Source organism: Callorhinus ursinus, unplaced genomic scaffold (genome assembly GCF_003265705.2).
Source record: "Callorhinus ursinus isolate GAN/ISIS: 27379988/994484 unplaced genomic scaffold, GSC_fseal_2.0 scaffold14, whole genome shotgun sequence".
In the NCBI taxonomy this organism is placed as follows: Eukaryota; Metazoa; Chordata; class Mammalia; order Carnivora; family Otariidae; genus Callorhinus; species Callorhinus ursinus.
Genome location: NW_027397076.1, coordinates 1,755,502 through 1,777,318, shown reverse-complemented (window position 1 = coordinate 1,777,318; position 21,817 = coordinate 1,755,502). Strand labels below are relative to the sequence as shown.

The window sequence follows — 21,817 nt, the reverse complement described above, 5'->3', positions numbered from 1 at the left end:
CTTCATATATAAAAGTTTCATCAAAATTTGAAGTATGTTTACATTTGACTAAAACCCATATAATTTCAAGGGTGCTTAATCAGGCGTGCAGTGTATGAGCTTTAGGAGCTTTAGGATGTCCCTGACGTTCTAAGGGGAAAAACATATATATTTAGGTGCCTAAGGGTCCATGGCAGAAACCAACTGAGGGACTGTCCACTCCAAACTTCAGTATCTTAGGGGGAAGTACAGTACAATGATCCAGCTTGTTTTGAATTCTGAAATTTGAAAAACTTGCACCACCTTGCCTATTCTTAGGCTGACATCTGAAGTTTTTCATCATAAACTCATTTCTAAGGACAGAATTCCCAGCATATTATAAACAGTAACACTTTAAAATAAAACTTTCACATCACATTTTTAAACAGAACCTAACCATCTGAGACCCATCATTCATTTTAAAAATTCAAGAGCAAGTTATGTTTTTGAGATCTGAAAAATTTATGTCATTCCTTAGCACGAGGAGAAAGGGGCCCAGACGTCCTGTTTCTAACCCCAAGTGTAAACAGTGTGAGAGAGCCTGCAAGGGAGCACCTGGAGGCGGTGCCTGCACTAATTAGCAGAAGGTTCCCACCCACCCATTTCAAATGGTTCCTCTGTTTGGGGCCCCTTTGAAGGGTCTGATACACAAGAGCAGTGTACCAGATGGAGGCTGGTGTTGGATAAGAGATGCGCCTTTATAAACAGGGCAGTGGGGGTGGGAGGGATGACTGGGAAAATGGAAGGATGATCCATGGACCTGGGAGGGGTGGCCTTAGTCCAGTCAATTTCAGCGGAGGATCCATATGTGAGGCTGAAAATCTGAAAATTGATCCCTTAAAACCATCCACACCTGCATCCTCCATGGAAAGGCTTCATTCATGTATCCCCAGGGGTATGTACATCCCAGTGTCAAGACACCTGGGCCAGTGGATTACGGGACAGAGGCTAAGAGGAAATGTTCTACAGACAGAACTGGGGTCCCGTCTCTGGCTTTACACTTGGGCAAAAACCCCATCTCTGCACCTCAGTTTCCCCCATGGATCAAATGAACTGCACAGCTTAGTAGGATTAAAAGCCATTGTGCATGTAAAGCATATATCCTAAGCACTTAAGAGGCACTCAAGGGATGGTTGCTACAATTGTTATCCCCATTATTACTGTTACTGTTATTTTAAATACTGTGAAGTACAACTTGCTAAGGAAGAGTCCTCTCCTGTCCCACTGGCAGGGCTCTCATCTCCTTTCCCGGGCAGAGGGCAAATTTCCAATGAGAGAAAGGAGCAAGGTGGACAGAAAGTTCCAGGAAAATGGCCTCAAGTGATGAGTGGGTTAAGGTTTGCTGTTATGTTCAGGGTCTCTGCAAGCTTTCTGAGAGCTCTGGACAGGCCTGGGAAGATAAAACCTGTGGCCCCCTCCTCTGCCCCCCCCGGGAGCCATCTGTCTCCTCATTTTGCCAAGCACAACCACTGAAAGTCAGGGGCGAAGAGCATGTAGGGAGGGAGAGGGGAGGAAGAGGGGGGAAGCTCTAAATAATAGCACAATTACAATCGCTACTACTTACCAAGTGCTTTCTGTGTATGGCTCTGTCCTAAGCATTACACACACATTAACAGATTTAATGAGCTCAAAAATGCTGTTTCAATAGGAGTTATGGATAAATCCAAGCAGAAGAAAAAGGGAAATGTCAATAAGCAAGAGCCAGAGAAAGCATCCCTTGGTGTGTATTAAGTCAGACTACCACCGGAAAAGCAGCAGGGCTTCATGAACCATGAAACCAGCGTCGTGCCAAGTGCAAGTTTATAAAGTGCTGTGGCGCCCGGATCACACATACCCTCTGATAAGCCTGGGGTTCATCTATCACTCTTCCGTGATTCGCTGAGCAAACCTATTCATGCAGCACCAATGTCTGGCTTACAAGGGCAGTGTGATAAAAACCCAAACGGACCTCACAAATACTAGAGGCAATCCTAAACATCCAACAGAAACATGCTGGTTATCTGAAGAAGCGTCTTCAGGCACTGCGGCTGAGCTTCCATACAAACTTAGCCATCCTCCCCAGCGACTTCCCCATCACTGATAATCTCTCAATCCACCACAAGCACCACTCTGCAGAGGGTTCTCCAAAGGACATCTGATTGGTGTGAAGCCCAGTAAACAGAAACCACGGTCAGAGACTCCGTCAGCACCTAGGGACCAACAGCGTAGCCGGGAAGAATCAAACACTCGCAGGTGACCTTCTCTGTCAGGGTTTAAAACGCCTAAGGGGGTAAGAAAGAGGAGGCTGATGATCAGAGAAAATGGGGAGAGCAGAGAAACGGAAAGTTAAGGCAGCAGGGAGAAGGGGGGTGGGGAGGATGGTGGCCACACAGCGACATCCAAAAAGGACGAGACAAGGGAAGCAGTGGGGAGACAAATGTTCTTCAAGCTCTGCCCTGGCCAAACTTCACCACTCAGCCTGGAGGGTCTGGGGAAAGGCAGGTCTCAGCCTGGAGAGGTGACAAGGGTCCCTTCCCCACCTCCGCCAGCACGTTGCCATGCTGGTCACAGGCAAGGGGGCGTGCCCTCTTCCACCTCGGGAAACCCTGAGAAGCTAATCCACACACACACACACACACAACCCATGCGCCCCGGCAGCGCACTGGAATCCTCAAGGTTCAGCAAGAAAGGGTTTGTATTATGCCTGGACAGCAAATGAAATCCAAAATAACCACCACTGTCACCGTGCAGGGAGCCGACAGCCTGGTCCAGGCGTGCAGGGAAACACTGAGGATCCCCCCGGCCGAAGACGCACTCTTTACTGGAGGGCTCACGCGCTCTGGCAAGGCAGCCAGCCTAGAGCGCGGGGAGAACGGCATGCAGAATGCAGCAGAGACCAGCACGGCGCACAGATGCAGGTCGGCGCCCAGTATTGGGAAAACCTTGCAGGAAGGGCTGCCTGAGCTGGGTTGTGCAGGAAAAACAGGAGTGGCCTAAGGCAGACAGAGGGAAAGAGCTTATCACGCAGAAGGAGAGGTATGTGCACAGCGTGGCAGGTTTGGGGGGAAATAAGCAGTAAGAAAACAAAATAAAACAATGAGGTCAGGACTGGGGATGCGGCTGCAGAAAAAGGCAGAGGCCAGTTCATAACAAGCTTTATGTGTCCTGATAAGAAAGCTGGAAGTTTTCCAGGGCCCAAGTGTGAGCCAGTGAGTGTAAATACACAGAACATTCTAGAAAAGCCCTTGTTCTTTAAGGATTAAAAATAAAGGCGCTCTTATCTATAAGGGATCTGGCTAGTCTATTTGAAAACCTGTGTTATCCAGAACGGCTTCCTCGGCAATTCTGAAAGGTGGGTACGGCTGTCTCCCAGCAAGGCCATCCTCAGGCAGAGAAACACCACCAGTCCCGGGAAGCACAGCACAGCTTTACTTTTAAGGTAGATCGGGAGCCCAGATGTCAGGCTCCAGCCGTTTTGCTCTTGGCCCACTGCAGCTGCTCTGGGAACCACTCATGAGGAAAAGAATTGTCTCTATTACGTCCCTTACTGGGTGTCATCCAAGGCTAGGAAAAAAGTTGTTCTATAACCCTGGGCTCGCTGGAACAAACCCCCCAATAAAAGCAGCTCTGGAGAGTGCACTTTCACCTAAGCCCCATCCCCACGCCCAGCCACACGAAGGGAGAATGTGCTATTTCAACAATTGCTGCTACTTTCAACAGTAAGCTTTATTCCAATGAGGCCACTTTCCAGTGGCCGACGAAAACCATCTCAGAATTCTGTACCGATGATGGGGATTGGAGAAAAGTGCAGAAGCTCCTCTCGGTTTCCATCCCCACCATACCCGTTCTAGCCCAGTGGTCTTCACAGCTTTGTGCATGAACTAAGGCAAAAGCCTGTTCAATGGCCTCCCAGCTTCCATCTCTCCCCACTCGTCTGACCCCAATACTGTTACTAGGCTCTTCCTAAAACAGAGCACTTCTTTTTTCTTTTTAAGATTTTATTTATTTATTTGAGATTGAGAGAGAGCATGAGCGGGGCGGCGGGGGTGGAGGCAGAGGGAGAGGGAGAAGCCGGCTTCCCGCTAAGCAGGGAGCCCGACCCAGGGCTCAATCCCAGGACCCTGGGATCATGACCTGAGCTGAAGGTAGATGCTTAACCAAATGCGCCACCCAGGCGCCCCTAAAACAGAGCTGTGAATACACCATCCTCCTGATCAGAAGTCGCCCTGCCTTCCAAGAGCCCGCAGCCTCCAACCTAGCTTGCCAAGTTCATCTCCAGCTCCTTGCTAAGAGAAACCCAAGCTGGCTTACCCTGTAATCCAGAAATACGTATCTGTCAACCTAACCTGGCCCCTTGACCTCCCTGTAAATCTTCTGTTCAGATTTTAACCATCCTGCGTCCAAAGACCCAACTCAAATCCTACCTCCACCGAGTTTAAGCAGCTAAAGTAAACTCCTGCCTCTGATTTCCCATCCAGCTTCAATAATCCCTAACCATTCACTGCACTGCAGCATGGTTTCTATTCTTGCTCTGAACCTGTTCGTTTGAATCTTCCACTGTTGTTTAATTTATCACACATTCTTTAAATCTCTCCAACTATGTTTCTTGAGGGCGAGGGCAAGGGCAGCAGGCTTTCAATTTAATTTAATGAATGATTACTTTAGGATTCCCTAAGTGCCAGGAGTGTAGCAAGACATACCCATAGGTACTCAGATGGGCTAACCTAGCCACAGTGCTTAAGGAGCTGACCCACAAGTGAGGGAATAAGAAAAGCATCTGGTTGGGGCACCTGAGTGACTCAGTCGGTTAAGCATCTGCCTTCCGCTCAGGTCATGATCCCAGGGTTCTGGGATCCAGCTCCGCACTGGGCTTCTTGCTCAGCGGGGAGCCTGCTTCTCCCTCTCCCTCTGCCTGCCACTCCCCCTACCTGTGCATACACTCTCTCTCTCTCTCTCTCAAATAAATAAAATATTTTTTAAAAAAAAGTATCTGGACACTAACAATGTCAAGCATTAGAGGACAAGCACAGTCTTCGGGGCTTGGGGGCAATGCCTCCTCCCACACTGTTCTTCCATCTCCTATTCACTAAGACCCAGATCGAATATTCTCTTCTTTGACTCCCTCAAGCATAATGCTACCCAACATACTGTGCCCACTGTCCTTCATCCATGCCTTTATTAGTCTCTACCTCCCTCACCAAGACAAGGCTACCGATGATGGCAGGTGATCTCACCTCTGGTCCCGATGTCAAGACGAGACCTGCACATCGTGAGAGTTTAGTGAATGCTGGCTGAGAAGTGGTGGCTGAGTGGATGCTGAATGAGTGAAGGAAATGCCAACAAGGATATACGGAGTGCCCGGGGCCTGCAGGCAGGAGAGATGGTGACTGGACAGAGAAAGGACGGAGGATGGAGGAGTCTGATCCAACAAAGGGAGAAGCAGTATCAGAACCAAGTGGGAAAACAAGGGGCATTTTTAGGCAATAGCCAATAGGCCAGGACTAGAGAAGACCTGCAGAGTCCTAGGGCAGATGGCGAGTGTAGATAGTGGGGAAGCTAAGCTGACGGCCAGTGTAGACAGGTGGGGAAGCCAGGGCAAGGTCAGCACTGAGACCGCAGACTGAGCTGAGTCCTGGTCCCACACTTCCTGGCTGTGTGACCTGGGCAAGCCTCAGCTTCCACACCCGGCAAGTGGGAGAGTAAGCACACCCACCGCCTGGCGTGCCGCAAGGCTGAAGTGACACAAAATGATCCAACGGGAGAGAGCCTGGCACGAAGGCGGCGCTTGAGGAACACACTTTTGGGTGTGGAACAGGCTGACGTAGAGCAACCAAGGGAAGGGAAGGGGCTGAAGACAGACACCTAGAAGTCACAGGTGTGAGAAGGTAGAGCCACAGGCCGCGTGGGGAGGTCGGGAAGCCTGGGTTCTGGTCCCGCCTCCTCTCTGGATCATTCTCTTTACCTCCCTGGCCTTAGTAGCCACATCTGTGAATGGAAGGCGTTGGTGCAACGGGACCCAAGGTCGCCTCCAGCCCTGCAGTGTCTCCACAGGATAGCTCTGCCCCTAAGGCAAAGAACTCCAACATGGAAAAGCCCAGGGGGGGCTGTGACTCATGAAAACAGAGAAAGAACAGATACCAAGATGGCAGCGGAGAGGTCTCCCAGAGGAGACAGAGGGCTCCAGCCTTCCCTAGCTTTCCCAAGCCCTCCTCCTCCTCCCCCTCCTCCTCAAAGGGAGCCACACCCCCCAGCTCCCTCCAGGTCACTCCATAATCACCCTCCCCAACACTGGGAAGAGCATCAGCAACAATCCACGCTTTTCCAGGCATTTTCCAGGCCACCGGGCAAGTACTCGACAGGCTTTAGGGCACGCCCATTCGTCTGGTGCCAGAAAAGTCAAAATCCCCACAAAGTGAGAGCAGAGGAAAGTGGCCACGCATGCCGGTACTGTACTCCCCCTGCCTTGTTACAAAGCCATCAGCATTTGAACCACAACAATGACCCCAAAGAGAGTTCAGTCTGCTGACCTGAAATGTCCTTCCCATTTTTAAAATAACATCTTCCTGGAGAGGCCTCGAGTCTGTACGTCTGCTGGTGTTCACGTGCCCTCCCTCTCCTGGCACACCCCACCCCCCACCCCCACCCTCAGCAGCATTGAGAACACAACCGCTTGTTCATTCATCAAACAAATCGTTCCATGTGGCCACACTCTTTATTTCGTGCAGACCTACTAAGCACGGGGCACCATGCCTGCAGGCAGGGGAAAAGCCCTACCCTGCTGATTCACTCTGCCTGAACCTCCTTTGGCTCCTGCAACAACCAGGAAATGCCATTCCCAGATGAGCGCTCACATCAGTCAAGGAGGCTGGCATACTAAGGATGGACTCAACTGTTCTGGAAACAAAAGGGGGGAGGGGGTGTTTCCCAGGAGCCACAGAAATGTTAACCTTACTCAATAATAAATCGGTGACCGATGTATCCAAGGCAATCCCCAACCACACAATCACACTGGAGAGCCCATGATTCCCTGCTGGATTTAAATGAAAAAAAAAAAAAAAAAACACGCCCCAAAAAAAGCCCACATGTCTACGTTCTGCTGTAAATCGTCCTAAATTCTACTGCTTCTTCCGTGGAAAGATCAGCAAGCCCCTTCTGCCCAGTTGGCCCTGGTACTTCAAAAAAGGACTATGTGAAAAGCAAACCTCTCCCAGTAGTCAGGGCTCCATCTGCATCTTCATTTGCTGCCCTTCCAAAGCGCAGCCCCATAATGTGACGAGAGGCTAAAATTACCGGTGATATGGCACTTTCCATTCCAGCCCCAACCTGTGATTATCTACAACTCCAGGTTGCCCCAAATTACCTCTGGAGCCTCAAACGCCTTACATTTTATTTCATTCCTAGAACAAATTCTTTTCTGGAAACTTTCATAAGAGATAAAGGAACAAAAACCAAAAAAGCCCTAGATACCTCAGTTGCAGCAAAGGAAGAGCCAGTAGGCTAGCATGATTCTGAACGTCTCCTACGTTTATCACCTCTCCTGTATACCTAGGCTGAAGCCAATTAATTCATGTCTCCGCAATTATGAAAACTCAGAATCCTAGAAACTCTTGCCTAATTTATTTTTTAAAAATTTTTTAAAGGATTTTATTTATTTATTTGAGAAAGAGAGAGCGAGCGCATGCAGGAGTGGTGGGGAGGGGCAGAGGGAGAGGGAGATGCAGACTCCCCACTGAGCAGGGAGCCTGAGAAGTGAGACCCCAGGACCCTGAGATCAACTCAGACAGATGTGTATCTCCAAGAAGAACAGCAGTTAAACAAGTAAATCTGCCCCCAAGTAACTGGGTAATAAGGGAACAAGAGGTGCTGGTTAGTGGTTATGAAAGTTCATATAACTCCCAGACTTCTTTCAGTAATACAGTTCCATATTAGGTTCCCTGGCAGGTGAACATGGGGAGTTATATGTTAAAATATTTGAAGTTTGTATTAAAAATCCTTCGTTTCATGTAACAGAGAAGGCTCCCAAAAGCATCCATCATGATTGTCTTAATCAAATAATTTGAAATACAATAAAGGAACTAGCTATTAAAAAGAGCCTTTTATGAATCCCTTTTGTAAAATAAAAATCTTTTGTACCCCAATTACTCGTCTTAAAGTATTTGCCTTTAAAATCATATTTTATAAACCAAATTCTGCTAAAATAGGGCACTCCAATACTTAGCATCAATATCGAAATAATTTTTTAAAAAGTCATATTTACATTGCGCTCACTTTGAATCTCCTCTTCCCAATAAGCACTGCCCTCTATAGCCAGGAGATCAATGCCTGAGTAGAGAGAGCCCTTCTTTCTAGAACACAAATGTGGAGACATAAAATTAAATTGGTTTTCATTTTTCCCAACTTGTGCATCTACACGGATTGCTTTTCTGCATCCATTTTTCTTCTAAACATCCCTCCCTCATACTCACCCAAGAGCTTGCCTACAAGGTAAATGGCACTCCACCCCACCCCACCCCCGGGGCAGATGAAAGGCTCCCCTTTCCACGGTAGAGTCCAGACTTTGCAAAATCCCCAAGGCTCAACTGGAGACAATCAAAATTTTCAGCACTGCTTTTTATCACAACATACTTAATTCTCAAGTAGTTCTCAAAGAATAGGTAACATCAAAACCAAGTTGTTTTCATATTACTTAAGAAATTAGCAGGCAAGTCTAGATGCTTATGTGTCAATGGCCTAATATATCAGAGAGAGAGAGAGATGAGAGAATGTACAAGCAACACAGCAAAGACTTCACGCTTCTTTTCCTCAGCACTGTCTACCCATGGTGTTTTATATTTCAAGGTAGAGTACACCTTTAAACTGGTCAGGCCTCTTCCCGTTTCAGAGCTAGAAATCTTAAATAGTCGGAGCTTTGCCACTAACTTAGGCCAACCCATTCCCTCTCTGGGCCCTAAATTCCTAGCTGCAAGGTACAGAACTGATGTACAGAGACGATGCCTGAAGCCCAGAGAGGTCAAGCAGTATTCTAATGTCACACAGCAAGTTAGCAACAGATGATGCAAGACTAGACCCAGATCTCCTGATTTTACTTAAATCACCCTGCCTCCCCCTCAACACAGGTAAAGATGATACAGGCAAAACACACACACAGGCTTCTTTTCCCTCCATTCTCTGGCTCCCATATCTGAAAAAAAAAACTAAATATATTTTGCCCTGGGGCTCACTGCTGCAACTGTGATTTTCCTTTCTCCCTAACATCCTCCAGCAGTTACACTGTTGCTTTTCTTCTTCACTCTACAGTTTGCTCATCCATCAACACACACACATACACAAACACGTATGCACACAGGCATGCACACACACTCGTCCTCATTATTAAACTCTTCCTTTTCCAACAGCAAAGAAACTTTAGGCCAGAACTGAATTGACTCAAATACCAGAACCTTGGTCTAGTGCTAAAGGTGGCCAGAACTCTACCGAGAAGCCCATCGGACACAATGGAATTTGTTCTCAGAGAGAAGGACTTTTCCCCCATACTGTATCATTTGTCAAGTAACATTGTCATTTCTCCCACTGCTGTATAATCACATAATGAAAGCCCCAGATAGAATGCACGTACACAAGAGGGTGGACTTACTGTTGATGAGGGACCCTTTATTTGCATTCTAACAGTTTCTTTAAAGAACAGGCAAAGTGCTAAATGTAGAAGGATAAAGGACAAAAAAGAAAATTCCTTTTCCTGTTTTTATGAACAATGTGGGATAATCAACTGGTACTCTTGGATCTTATCCAGAAACCATTCTTGTCACCATTTGAATACAGGGAGCATGAAGCTAGTCCCCAGCATTGGGAACCCTATTAAATTATCTCCCTTCTAACACCAGGCTTCCCCTCTCCCAGAACACCTTCCAGCCACATTAACTAATGACTGTTCTCCATACACAGTACATATTTTAAGGTTTCCATGCTGTTCTTTCTAGCTGGGACTCCCTTCCTTTCTACTCCTCTGGCAAACTCAAACTCATCCTTTGCACAAACCTATACAACAGCACTTAGCTCATGATAATGGTTCGTTCCCTGGACTTCTGCTTCCCTGAACGAAATGTGAAACCTCTGCAGCCTCCAAGCGGAGCATGGCATCTACCACATAATAGACGGTCAATTATTATTTGAGTTAAAAGGAGAAACGTCTTCTAAAATACATTTGCTTATGTTGTAACTTTACTGGCTGCCGCCTACTGCCCTCCAAGTGTCAACGTGGTCAGAGAGGAAGGGAGTGCCCGAGGACCTCTCAATGTCAAATGCGCTGGAGGAGAGCCGCAAAGCCTCAACACCACCCGCGGATCCTGTGAGCTGGCTATATTGCTCAAGGGTGTCAGTGGCTGGGTGCCTGGAGTTTTCAGTCCCCTGGGACTTACTTACCCCGATCCCCGGCCCCCGATCTTGCGTGCTCCCTACTCTCTGAGAACTCTGGCTCAAAGATGCCTTCCCGTTATTCAGAGACCCTAAGGAAGACCAGAATTCTGCCTCAGCTTCTTACTCTCCCTCTGCCACCTGGCTTCCCTGAAATTCACAAGACTTCATTCATGCCTTAGGACCACAGTATATATCTTTTCCGAGGCCAGTTTTCACCAGTTGATGCTCAATGGCAAATTTAATAGTATTTTCCTGCTCCAATCTCTCACTCCTTGGCTATACTGTACCTATGAGAATCAATCTATAAAGCTTTAATGGCAGAAATAAAGCTTTATGCTGACCGTTTTCCTTAGACCACAACAATAGCTCCCTTCAAACTACCTAAATATGCACTACACATATGGATAAAAGATCACAAATGTCGTCTACCAGACCCCAGAATTCAGGAAAATGTAATAACTCACATAGGTTCACAGGTTCCAAACACTGAGTCTAATTCCATATGCTGAGTTGGGGCTTTTAGAAAACTGTGAGTCTCAAATCTTGGTGACATTTGCCTTTTTTGGTGCCAGTATTCTGAGCAGGGTAATCTCTTCTTGGACTCTGCCTCTCACCTTTTCTGCCTCTGGAGTCAGCTTTGATAAGACCTGGCCACATGGATAAGGTAAGCCTGGGCAATGGGGCTTTGTTCTTCAGCAAAATAGAATTATCTTCCAATTCTGCTGGAAGAAACCTAGACGCTAATGACCTAATGCTGTTAAAAGAGTAGAGAGCATCTGAGACAAAAGTGCAAACCAGACTGTCAAAGGTTATATGTGTAAAAATACAAGGTATGAATTTTTAAGGGATGACGGTAAAAAATTCCAAGTTTGACGGAGTTGATTCTAGACTCCATTTAGGATGGATGATTTTATGGGATTTTTATGAAGACTGCAGGTGACATGCAGTCCAAAACAAAACAAAACAAAACAAAAGGCAGTTCTGATCACAAATCCTCAGGGAACACAAAGTTAGCATGGTCTAATGCCCAAAGGATGGAGTCTGCAGGAGGTTCTATCTCCCTGAAATGTATAGCACTCATATACTCAGAACTTTGCAGTTAACCAGTCCTGACTTGTCGAAATGACACTTTAGATGTGATCAGGCCCATCATTCAGCATTTGGAATCCACTCATTCATGCAAGCATATATCAGGTACCAAAAAGTCAAGTTCAGGAGCCTAAAGATAAACCACAACCTTTTGTAACATGGGTCCTTGTGTTTTCTTCCTTGGTGGTAGAATAGAAGACTAGTCCCCCTAGTGTCCTGCCACTGTAGGTGGCTGAAGGATGGAGACACTCCTGCATTCTGCATCCACATTAAAGCTCAGCTCGGGAACCCACAACCCCAAGGAAACCGTCACATCTCTCCAAAGAGATGGAAGCTCTCTGGGACTTAAGAGGAGGACACCGGAAAACCTGACCTGTCATTTCCAAGGCCCTTATATCTACTTTAAAAGCCAATGTGATCTGCATTACCTCACACCAAAAAGTTCACCCACTAGCCAGCACGCTTCACTACGTGAAGGAAAAGGACCCACACTTGTCAGTGGATGACTGCCCACTCCAGAGTGATCCCACATTTGCTCTGAACACCTCTCTATCCAACTGGGCAGATTTGTTTCCTGTCCTTGCCACTACTTGAAAACCCACTAACATCTAAATCTTGACAACTTCTGCCTCTCTGTTCCAATTAGTTTTCTTCCTGGTGTGGAATTAACAGGGCCAGCCTCGATAAACGTGTGTTCTCCTCAAACAATTTTCACTGAAGTAAAACACTCTTGAAATATAAAGGTATACTAAGATGTGTGAAACCGTAAAGCCAGGTTTTGTTTTGTTTTGTTTTGTTATCCCCAGTGAGGACTCATGCCCGTGAGTAATTCATTCATGTCACCCATTTGTGAGAGATGCGAAAAGAAAACACCACTTATTCCTTTCCTAATTTAGGACCTTCCCTTGTCTTAAGTCTACCAAAGCTGACTCCTGGGGAGGGAAGACAAGCGACGTAAGGAGAAAAATGAGCCTAAAGTGACTGCATCCACGGAGTGAATAAGCACTTTGGGTTTCCACCTGTGTCAGAGATGGACCGATCTGCATTTACGGGAGGTGACCGCCCCACCTGCTGCCCCACCTCATACCCCCCCAAGAAGGAAGCAGGAGCCTGAGTGCTCTCTTGGGGAACTTACATAAGACCCTGTAAAACTTCCTGTGACATTCACAGAAAATGTAAGCTGCTATTTTGCTCCCTCAGGAGATCATTTTAATGGACCGAGTGACAAAATTCACAGATTCGGAATTCAACAGAAACCTGCTCAACCGAGGTACATCAGCTCAGGGACGAGAAAAATCTATCGCCATTAAACAGGGTCACCCGGGGGATGGATTCAATGTAAGAGAGACAATCTGTTCCCTCCTAAGTGACCCATTTAAAATCAGATTGTTCCAGGGAAATCTCAAAGGTTTAATAAATTTCAAACTGGCAAGGACAGCCTTGTAGGACTGAGGTTCCTTAAAAAGGAAAATGTTAAAGAAGGTAATAGAGCAATAAACAAAATAACTTAAGGATGCACAAACTTTGGAGTCAGTCACTGCACCCTTCAGCAACAGAGACAGTCACAGGAATGCCTGGATCGCCATACACTGATCACTCATCATAAGCAGCTTTGTCTAACAGGACGGCCACTCTGCTTAGGTTTCCTCTCTACAGAGAGCGCTGCCATCCAACCACTCTGTCCTATAGAGGGACTAGAAAGCTCTGGCTGCTCACCCTAAATCGCCTTGACTCTCCACCACAAGGAGCAAAGAAAAGTTCTTTACAGCATCACACCAGGAAAGGCAGGTGAAGATCACCCAAGAGGGACAGCGAAAAACACAGTAGGATCCCCAAAGCACAGGTGCCCACAGCTAACAAGCTGCGGGGACTTGGGGGGGGAGGGCGGGTGCGAGATTCGGGCACACCACCTCCCGGTGTGGACGGGAAACTCCTCCTTCCTTGCCCCCGGTTAGCAGCCTACGTGCCTAGGAGCGGGGCAGTCCCTGAGAAGGGTCCTGGGGACATCAGAGACTTGTGGACTTGCATCTCCGGCCTGTCCAGGGCTCCTGACCCAGGAGTTGAGGTTGTGCCCTCACAGGGGATACCAGCTACAGGTTCGGAGAACTTGTCCGGCGCCGCTCACCAGGGCGCCCCCGACGAGGCTCTCAAGCACCCCCGGGCTCTTACCTTGGCCGTGACTGCCGCCAAACACAGGGAGACCGCGTAAGAGCTGGATGGCGCGGCGGCGCGGCCGCCGCCGCCGCCTACAAGGCGCAGGGAGTCCGGGTCGGGGTCCCAGCAGGCGCTGCCCTAGTTCAAGCGGCGGTGCCAAGCGCAGACTTCGGGGCGGCCCCCGGCTCCAAACGCTGCGGGGAGGGTCCGGGCCGCCCAAGCTGAGCACTGTCCCTTCTTTCTCTCCCTCCGGCGCCGCTGCCTGGAGCTGCTCCCTGCCCCAAGGACTCTTCCGAGCCGGGGGCGCCCCTCATGGGCAGGGGCCTGCGTCCGCCGCGGGCTGGGTCCGGGAAGGGGGCGCTGGGGAGAGACGCGGGGCGGCCGCCGGGGCCGGCTCCACCTCCCGCGCTCCCCAACGCTTCGCCCCTTCAGGGCAGGGCCTGCCCGCTCCCGGCCCCGCGAGGCGAGCGCGGCCGCGCCCCCAGCTTCGGGCGCCCGGGCTCCGCGCGGCGGCAGGGCAGCGGCAGTCCGACCGGGCCGGACGCCGAGAGCGGCGGCGGAGAGGCTGCAGCCGGCCGCGGCGCCCCCTCCCCCCGGGCCTGCGCCGCCCGCCCGCGGCTCCGCGGGAAGGAGGCGCTGGAGAGGGCCTCGCCCCGGCCTGGGGCGCGGGGCCGGGGGCGCGGGGCCGGGGGAGGCGCCCCGGGAAGGTCACCGGAGCGGAGGCGGGGCGCAGCGCGGTGGGTGCGGGGAGCCGAGGCGGGCGGCCCCGCTGCCGCCGGGAGCGCTCGCCGGCCTCGGCCGCCGCCGCCGCCGCCGCCGCTTCCGAGACGCGCCGGCTTCCCCGAGCGCCCGGCGCTCGGAGCTGGGCGGCCGCTGTAGCCGCCGCCGGCAGCCGGGCGCCGCTGGCCGGAGCCGGCGCGCGATCCCCGCCTCCCGCGCCCGGCCAGGAGGGGGCCGCCGCGCGGGGGCCAGCAGGGGAGGGGGGTGCAGGCGGGCGCTGGGGTCCGGGCTCCGGGCTGGCCCCGCCGCCGCGTGCCCAGAACGCCGGGCTCGCTCAGCAGCTGCAGTGACTGTGTGTCTGTGTCATGTCTGTGCAGCTGGGGGGGACCGCGAGCCCGGGCCGGGCTCCGGGCGGGGGCGGGGCCAGCGCGCGCCTCGGCGCCCGCCTCCACCCCGTGACGGCGCGGCCGGCCAATGGCAGGCGCCGCAGTTGCACGGACTGCGAGGCCACCCCCGCCTGGGCTCCGCCCCCTCGCGCGAGGCTCCTCCCTTCTACTTCTCTAGCTCGCTTGCACGCGGGTGGATGCAACATCCGGAGCCGGGATCCCGGCCGGGGTCCGGATGAAAGGGTGCAAGCTGGGAGCTCCCCGCCCTTCTCCCCCCACCCCGGCCGCTCCCGGCCGCCTCAGGCTTGGCCAGCCTCGCGGAAAGAGGGGGAAGGGAAGAGGGACGGGTCCGCAGCTGCCGCTGTCTAGACGCCGGCAGGCTCGCAGGGCCGTGCAGCCTGTCCACTCCCCCTTGTACAAAACCGCCGTCGTGGGAAGTAGGAAGTTTCCCCGCCTCCACTTCTACTCGGGTCGCCGCTTCTCTCCGAGGTGGGCAGGGTATGGGGCAGCCTGAGGCTGCGAGAGCCACGATGAAGGGCTTTGACAGCATTCTTTGCGGCTCTGTATCCAAGAATCCGGTCCAAGCTTCCCTGTTCTTTCGGGGAAACTGCATTTCTTTGCCCCCCCCCCACACACACACCCATGCACGCACAACACGCCCCTCCCCGTTCCGATTTCATTCTTGCTCTCCTTCCTGGCACAAGAGCCCCGCGCGCGACATCCCACTGAATGGACTTCCAGCCTCCCAGCCCTAAAGCCGAGAGTGGGGCGCCGAGAGTCCTCCGAAGCTACGAAGCTACGGAAGGAGTGGGTGAAATCGGCTGGGCAAAGGAGGCGGGGGTGTGACAATGGATGGAAGGAGGAGGCCTGGAGAGAAAAACCCGAAGGAGGGGAGAACAGGCCGGCACAGAAGGACGCAGAGGGATGGGCAACTCTGACTGGGAGACCGGAGCTCCGGCGCGCGATCCAGCTCCCGGGTTTTTCCTCAGCTCGTCCCAGGGCTTCTGGGGTCCCCTTCCCTCCCGGGTCCCCACCCCTCCCCGGCCCGCCGGGCGCCGGGTCCCAGCCTCGCCTCCGCGTGCCTCTCTCTCTTTCTCGGTTCTAGGGCTTAGATGAGGCAACGGGAAGCCCACCTTACTCTCGGAAGGGGCAGGGAAAGGATGCAAAAGCAGAGATAAAGTGCAAGGCAGGGGGGCAGAGGAGGAGTGCATAAGGAAAGGACGCCGAGCTGGGGCTGCGGTACCGACCACACTCCCCAGAGGTCAGGCTGGGGGCCCAAGGGTTTCGGAGGTTTGGTCCCTCACTCCGCTCGGGACCTGGCTCCCGCCAAGTAACCCCGCTCTCGGCCTTCAGCTCGACCCAGCCGGGACCCTTCCGCCATGCCCTCCCTTCCTTCCAGCCTCTTTAGGCAACGACCCCCCGCCCCAATGCCCCCCACCCCCACCCCTCGTGCACCACCACCCGCTCTTCCCCAGCTCCCGAGCGCTGTTTACCTAATCTCAGCGGCAGACCGAGCAGAGGAGAATGCGAAAAGAAGGTAGCGGTTACACAGCAGCGTCCCCGGCGAAGAAGTAAAAAACGCTTGCTCTGGAGCTTCAGGATAAGTTCACTGTGAAGCTGGGGTCCTGCTGCCTTATCTCCGCGGGGCTGAGTCTCACCCTTCACGTTTGCAGGGATAGGAGATCGTATCTGGTTTTGATGTCACTACCGTGTCGGAGAAGAACGGTATATGATAAAATATTATCTAATATCCTAGAGACCATTAAAGTGTCAAAGTTTAATGCCAATCCTTTTAGCTCGAATGCTGCTCGGTTCTTCCTCTGACGTGCAGCTCTGTTCTAGAACGCGCTGAAAACAAGGAGATCATTTTTATTTTTTGCGGGTCGACCGTCCTTCCTACTCTTCCTCCTCCCCCTCTCCAACCCCCGCCCTGGAACCGGGTAAAGTTAAAGCAAGAATTTGGGCTTGCTTTTTATTCTTTGCTTTGCTTCACTTCGTTAGTGGTGTAAAATGCATTATTACAATATATTACATATTAATAATGGTAACGTGACTGAGGAAGGGGAGAGAGACCTGAAATTTACAAGTAAAGGAGAAATAATGGAATAATATCAGAAACTAAACTAAAAGATAAGCATCTGGTAAAGAAACATCTCAATTATAATTACCGAAGGGTAGTGCATTGTCTAGACTGGATTTTAGAAAGAAAAATAGGACCATAGTGAGCTAGGGAGCAATATTCACTCTGGTCAATAAGATACATTGAAGACATATTTCATGATTAGAGGATCTCACAAAAATTACTTGCATCAGTCAATAGGCACCTTAAATGCATAAAGCTTTGCTCTATCAGTTCAGTATTGCAGTGTTTGAACTCAGTGGCATATCTAATGTTCTAAATGATAGGAATGTTGTCAGGGTGAAATATTCCACAAACGGAGCCCTTCTGTTAATATGTGAAGCCCCTACATAAAAAGAATCCCTTTGCCCCACCAACGGGATGGATAGGTGCGTGTGTGTGTATAAAGCCTAAGGTAAGATGTACTTACCTATGAATTATAGCCCTTTGACACAAACCAGGATGGAAATGTCTTAAAAGGACTTCAGCTATGACATAATATAGTATGAGAAATGCAGCATAAAATATGTAAGGTGATATATCTATTTCTAAAGATTCTGCACTGCTTTTGCTAAGAACTGAGAAGTGAAAAAATATTGAGCCCTTTAAACTAACCGTTATCTATTTCTCTCCACACACTTATTGCACCTGTCACAGGAGAAATTCAGAAAGGTCCTTTTTTTTTTTTTTTTTAAATCAGGGTCAAGGAGACCTAATCCTAAAACAAAACAAAACAAAACAAAACTGTCTTAAAACAGCCACTAGGGGGCCCTAAAGGCATCTCAAAGAGGAAGCCGGAAACCTGCTCTTACCTCCGCTTTTCCTGGTCTCAATTTCTGTGAACCTCAAGGAACTGGAATGGAATAAGAACATGATGCAAAGTCTGGAGGAAGATTGGATTTTACATTTTAAAACACCAGAGTCCCCCCCCATAAAATAAAATATAAAATAAGATAAAATATTTAAAAAAATTAAGAAATAAAAGACCAGAGTCCCTATTTCTTATTACTTTTCTTGTCTCCAAAAATAATAATAATAATAATAATAATAATAATAATAACAATAATAATAATAAAGAATATTGCACTCATCCAGATGAAGGTGGCCTGATACTCTTACCATCTTAAAGTCAACCCAATTACTTTTACTATTCCAAATAGAACCTCATTTCTAAGATTTCAGAGCTGTTTACTGAATGTTTTGAACGTTGTTCAAGTGCTAGGTAGGGAAAGCAAGAAGTCCTCACAGGAGTGATAGGAAAACTATGCAACCTATAACAGCAGGGCACCTGCCAACCAACTTATGGGAAGTCAAGTCAGCCATGGGGCACCAGCACTAGAGCAGGGTCTTGGGGGCCTGGTAGGCCAAGTACTAATTCTTTGATGCTAGGTTCTGGTGAAATGGTGGTGGGAGGAAGGAATGGTTTTGGGAAAAAACTGTAGCAGCTGAGGTAGAGGGGCAGGATGTGGGGACGGGGGGACTTACTGCAGGGGACATTTAACAGCCCGTATGGAAGGATTTCAATATTTTAAATAGTAACATTTTATTTGCCAAAATAACTGAGTATCAGGCCTGATCGTAAAGTTGCTCAAATTGTTTTGTAGATTCCATATCTAGCAATCAAATTTTCAAGGTTTCAGAAGATTTAGCCGTCACATAATGTTTTTCTCACATCTTACCAGTAAATAAGGTTACGATGTCCTTATAAGGGTCAAGAATCAAACAGCACTCAGGTTGCACAGATAGAGAGCAGGCTAGTTATCCTTCAACCAATGCTGGAGAAATATCTGCAAAAGATGTTCAATCCAGACACGTTTCAAGTGAAAATGTAAGTGCATGGTGTGAGACATTCCTCTGTCATTCAGGCCAATCATCAAAAGACATTTCTGAGCAAAATAAAAGGCCTCCATCAGATCTAAGCAGGAAACAAGCCACTTGCTAGCTGAAGATTTAAAGAACATTGCAAAAGCCACTGAATTAACACTAATGAAAGTGTGATTTGAACATAAGTTAACTAAAAACAAAGCAAGTCTAGCACTGAGACGTGAGATGGGGAATAGGGATAAAGTCTTTCTTAGCGGAATGAAAAATAGTTTATATTCCCATCATCATGTTCATTAAGCAGGCAACATACAGGTATTCTCAAAATAGCATTATTAACTTCCGGAAGACTTGCCACCGCAAACCTCAGAGCCAGCTAATTAGACCAAATTTGGCTCTAGAGAGAGAATCCCATTGTCTTTAGAAGAAAGGTTTTATTCACTTACTGGATGTGAAAGTCCATCAGGGTAAAAACCTTGTCAGGTACATAGCTCCCTGATCACCTTATGATAAAGTGCTTCACTGGGAATGTAAAGGCCCTGTGGAGACAGAAAAGGAAAATCAGTGCTGAAGAGGTCAATTTAAAGGTCAGAGTGAGCTTTTATCCTCAGGTCTTGGCGCCTAGGAAGAAAAGGGGGCCTCAAGTTAGTAGGCCAGAAGACCCAAGACAAAAATGAAAAAATATATAATAATAATTATTATTATTATTATTTTATATATATATTCAAACATTGGTAAAGGCATCAAAGTATTGAAATAAAAAAATGGTGAAATATACTTCTTTGGAGCTTTTAGGCAAACAAAAACCAAAATAAAACCCTGTTTAAATGGCAGTCACAGTTGTGTGGGTAAGTTTTCTCAGTTCTGATTTCCCGCCCACCCCGCCTCTCTAAAAGACCCAGAGAGCAGGACATCTCAAACCTCAGTGTGCATACCCATCACCTGGGAATCTTCTTAAAACGCAGATACTGATTTGGTAGGCCTGGGGCAGAGCGTGAGATTCTGCTTTTCTAACAAATTCCTGTCCAGGGACCACACTTTGAGTAACCAGGATGTAAAGGACAATTGTTGGTGTTCAACAATATCCCAACCTCCCTTTCTTATTCCTGAGAGTATGATGTTAGTAGGGGTCCCCAGAAGGTAAACACTGAGACAAAGATTTGGGTGCAAGAAGCTTATTTGGAAGTTGATTCCAAGAAGCCCAGTGAAGATGTGAAGGAATGAAACGAGAAAGGGCAGGAAGCCAGTAAGGGTAAATTAATACGTGGTCAAGGGGTGCTTAGTTGTGACAAGGACACTCAGAGAATGTGTAGAATAGCATTGTCCAAAAGACCTGTGTGATGGAAATGTTATATATTTGCACTGTCCAATATCGTTGCCACTAGTGGCTATTGTGTACTTGAAATGAGGCTGGTATAACTTAGGAAATGAATTTTTAATTTTATCTAATATTAATTGACTTAAATGTAAATAGCCACACGTGGCTTTTAGCTACTGTGTTGGAAAACAGAGATGTAGAACATAACTCAGGATTGTTCCAGTAAGGGTAAGGAAACCTAGAGAAGTAATTATCCTCCAAATCCCTTCATCTGTTGAGCATTGCTCCTGGGAACTGGTTAGTTCCAGCCTTCTCCATGCTCCCATGACCAGAGACTATCCATAGCAGAGAGGAACAGGTGCTTAAGATAGGAAATCTTCAGTGTATATGGAAACTGTCCATCAAAGATGGAGGTGATCCCCCAGGTGGGCCTAGGGGATATGAGCAAGGCACCAACAATGGCTAAAAGAATCCAAATCTTATTTTGAACCTGACGTATCCCCAGTTCCAAGAGCAGACATGAAGGGCATAAGCTAATTGATGCATTCCATATCCTGATCACCATCATGGGTTCAAGGCTGAGTAGACAGCCTAGGCTAGTCCAATCAAGTTGACTCTCAGGACTCTTATTTGGGATGCTGGACTCCTAAGTGTTCTGGCACCTCTGGCCTGTGTTGTCTATTGTTACAAACTTTAGCCATTTTGCTGCCACAACAGATAAAAGTAACACTGAGAGCAGCAGTGCACCGAGAGGGAAAAAAATCAATCTGTGTCAATTAGGATTGCTTTGGGCTGCAAGTAACAAAATACCCAGGTAATAAGACTTTAAATAATAATCTCCCATAATGAGAAATCTCAAAGTAGGCAGGTCCACGTTTGAAACAGCAGCTCCATGATTTCATCAAGAACCTAAGATCTTTCTCTCTAGTCTGCCATTCTGCCATCCTCTGTGTGTTGGCTTTACATGTTGCCTCATGGTCACGGAATGGCTGCGGTTGCTCTAAACATCATGTGCTCAAGCCAGCATCCAAAGCAATGAGAAAAAAGCAAAAAGTGCTTTGTCTTTTATTAGATTTCTCCCTTAGGATTGACTGGGGCTAGTCATGATTCCCCTTCTGGAGATGGAACACTGTTGAGTTTGTTAGCAAAGGAGGGAAGGAAGTGACTCGTGGGTACCAACCAATAGAGCCTTCTCTAGGACCCTTGATGACACCAAATAGGAGCAACCCTGGAACCTATCCTATGAATTCCTCATTTACATGAGCCAATACACCCACCTACTGTGTAAGTTTTTGTTGAGGTTTCTCATACTTGCATCCAAAAACATCCTAACCGATATAGGTAAAAGGGCCTGCCGCCCAAAGACTCAGACTTAGCAATTCTCATCCTCCCTATTCCTGGATGTGACAACAGCTGATCCTACAAGGGTACAAGGAGCTCCCTCTCCTCCAGAGTGACATTTCTTTTGGAAATCATTTGCTATTTGATGCTTGGTGTGAACAGACCTAGAACCTGCAGGTCCCACACTCCCCACCATCTGTCACATGTGGTTGATCTGCCCAACTACAATGTCCCTTTGCACAAGGATGTATTTATCGTTCCAACCTCCTGCAGAGTCTGGAATGAAGGCTCAGCCTGCTCAGTTAGCTCTTTCACCATCTTTGCCCCTACCCCATAGTTTCTGCCAGCATTTTTTAAGATTTTATTTATTTATTTATTTATTTATTTATTTATTTATTTATTTATTTGACAGAGAGAGAGACAGCGAGAGAGGGAATGCAAACAGGGGGAGTTGGGAGA

General features: G+C 48.6%; 1 protein-coding gene across 3 annotated transcripts in view; it reads right to left on the bottom strand.

Annotated features, from left to right (window-relative positions):
• Nucleotides 1–16,562, bottom strand: part of LARGE1 (LARGE xylosyl- and glucuronyltransferase 1) — a 548,382-nt gene extending 531,820 nt beyond the window's left edge. For 2 of the 3 annotated variants that reach the window (XM_073900329.1, XM_073900330.1), the window contains exon 1: nucleotides 13,669–14,152. The gene's annotated coding sequence lies outside the window, so the exon portion shown is untranslated. Of the gene's footprint in view, nucleotides 1–13,668; nucleotides 14,153–16,252 lie in introns of those variants that run through there. The other variant, XM_073900333.1, reaches the window with a different exon arrangement.
• Nucleotides 16,563–21,817: the final 5,255 nt, after the last annotated feature.